This window comes from Cydia splendana, chromosome 20 (assembly GCF_910591565.1).
Source record: "Cydia splendana chromosome 20, ilCydSple1.2, whole genome shotgun sequence".
In the NCBI taxonomy this organism is placed as follows: Eukaryota; Metazoa; Arthropoda; class Insecta; order Lepidoptera; family Tortricidae; genus Cydia; species Cydia splendana.
The window spans coordinates 6,328,729-6,331,737 of NC_085979.1; positions in this window are offsets into that span (position 1 = coordinate 6,328,729).

Consider the following 3,009-nt stretch of genomic DNA (forward strand, 5'->3'; position numbering starts at 1 on the left):
ACTCGTTTCGATTTTCCTATTTGCCGCACTTGTAAACGTAATGTAGGTAAGTACTATTACAATATGGTGCTACTTTACCGCATTAGTGCGATAATTAGCACATTACGTAACTATGTCGAAAATTTAAAGGGCCATATTATGTACTGTAAAACGTTGTATGATACATGTGCGAATTACCTATTTTTCGCACTTGTACCGGTATGCCCTAATTAGGGTTCCGTACCCAAAGAGTAAAACGGGACCCTATTACTAAGACTTCGCTGTCCGTCCGTCCGTCCGTCCGTCTGTCACCAGGCTGTATCTCACGAACCGTGATAGCTAGACAGTTAAAATTTTCACAGATGATGTATTTCTGTTGCCGCTATAACAACAAATACTAAAAACAGAATAAAATAAAGATTTAAATGGGGCTCCCATACAACAAACGTGATTTTTGACCAAAGTTAAGCAACGTCGGGAGTGGTCAGTATTTGGATGGGTGACCGTTTTTTTTTTTGCTTTTTTTTTGTTTTTTTTTTTGCATTATGGTACGGAACCCTTCGTGCGCGAGTCCGACTCGCACTTGCCCGGTTTTTTTTTAATAAATATCGATGATATACCTGCACAGTATACCTAATAAATAATGATATTATAGAAAACTTGCAGTCATTAATTTGTTTAAATATAAACTGTATTTACCCTTATAATTAAATATTATTGAAATAAGAGTTGACTTCATTAAAATGAATATTTAATTTGCACTATGTTTCATTTATTTTTCCAATTTAACTTTAACGCCATCTATGAGATGCAGCATGCTTTTTTTCAGTATTTAGTAACACGTTTTACAAATCAGTGTCCTGTTAGTTTATTTAAGTCGCTACTTCTTGCGTGGCGCTGTTGTATCGTCATTGTATCTAGGGGCGGGATGGGTGGCGTGAGGGGAGGCTCGATTGTAGATTTCATTTGGGTACGGGAACGGCCTTAAGGAAAAGTCCTCCCGCACCGATGTGGATAAGGAGGGATTCACACTGGTGGAAAGGAAACGCAAGGCGCGCAGGGCGCCTCGTAAAACTCTGTGTGGCACTGCGGAGCCGGTTAATTCTGGCCTACGAGTTGCGACACCGAGTAAGGCGCTCTACGTGTCTCGCCTGCATTACTCCGCCGGGGCCGACAGGTGGTGGAGTACGTCCACCGGAAGACTGGCTACACGCTGAGGGTGCACCAGCTACACTCGTGTCACTATGTGCACTTCAGTTCATTTGTAGTGCGCGTGCCGCGGCCTCTGCAGGACACCATCGCAAGCGCGGACTTCTGGCCGAAGGGTGTGGTGTTTCGGCGGTTCCGGGGCAACCTGCCGAATCATACGCCGAGTCAGACGACGCTACGGAGCCACGCTGTTACGTCGTCGCCCAAATCCAATGTTTAATTTGTATGTCATTTTTGTGTCTATTGTTTTCTTCGTGGAGACAAAATGTTGTTTTCTTTTGTAGTGTCACAGTGCCTTGGTTTTACTGTAATGCTGTGTTACTTATTTGATCAATAAAATAAAATAAGTGTGCTTAAAAACTTGTCTGTATTTACTAGAAGAGCAGTGTACTGGTTATATATTGTTCACGTAACCAGAACCCACTGTGCTGAAGGGACTTCTAAACGGGCCATATGTTCACTGCAATATGTGGCCGGCAACTATTAGTGTCCCTCTCTAACATGTGAGTAAGAGGACACCAATAGTTGCCGGCCACATATTGCAGTGAACATATGGCTCGTTTAGAAGCCCCATTAGCAATTTAGCACAGTGCGTTCTGGTAACGTGAACAATATAAAACCAGTACACCGCACAAATCGTTCAGTTATATATACTGAATACCTTGTTATAACAACAGGACAGGGACGTATATGTTACTGTATTATTTAGTAACCATTAACAGACCGGCTAGTTGGGTTTACTAAAAGTCTTATACCCACTACTATACACTTCATAGAATTAACAAATTTAATTTAACAAGAATGGTCTGGTTATGTTTACAAAGTGTCCTGTCGTCACATATACAACAAGACAATATAGTACAGCTAACCAGATTCTGGTTACCAGTACCAGGTTTTTTTTTCAGTGCAGACGCATAGCGAAGTCTTAGTAATAGGGTCCAGTTTTTACCCTTTGGGCACGGAGCCCTAAAAACGGTACCTAGCAGCCTAACTCAATTCCCGGACAATTTGCGTCTGAAAGGTTATATAATAGCGTTACTCGTCCCGGCGCTGTAAGAATGGACTTAATTCGATCAGGTGCTTTTTAGTAGATCTAGCGATGGCCGATAAATTCTCTGCCCGATTCGAACTTTAAGATACGTCAATTACTTAATAGATCTAGTAACTAAGGATTAGGTAGATGTGTCAGTGACAAAAGTGACGTTTTTGCTTGAAGAAAAGTGTCTGTCACACTGTCTCCGCAAAATCTGTGCGGTATTATTGCCAGCCCTTAGTTTCAATTAACTGCAACATTGATAACGGGGTTTGGTCAGTACCTACTACACTTTTAATATATAGGTAAATTTAGACGTTCTTCACAACAGCTTAGCTGACCTTAGGTTTTCCGGCACCTAGTAGGTACTGCTTATTTATTCAGAACTGCAACACGAATAGACATAGTCCATAACTAACGCCTGGTCACTGGTATGCGGCTGCGACAACTGCATTGCCGTATATACAGTTAAATAAGTTTATTGACAAAAATTACATTTCTGACACAGGCTTTTATCGCTGACTGTACTTTTGTTTCCCCAGGCAACTAATACTCATCGAGACAATTTTGACAAACCCAAACACAATACCGTTGCGTTGTCTTATCACAGAGTTCCTATGGCAAACTCCTGTGTCCGTCGTCAGATCAGCTCTATGGTACCATAATATTGCATTGTCACCCAACTAAGGCCTACTAGCTAGCTAGTGGCAACGTCGCGTCAGCCGCTCCGTGGCCAGAGTTGTGCGGTTTTGTACGTTTTGTATGTAGGCTGCAAGCAAGCTTACACC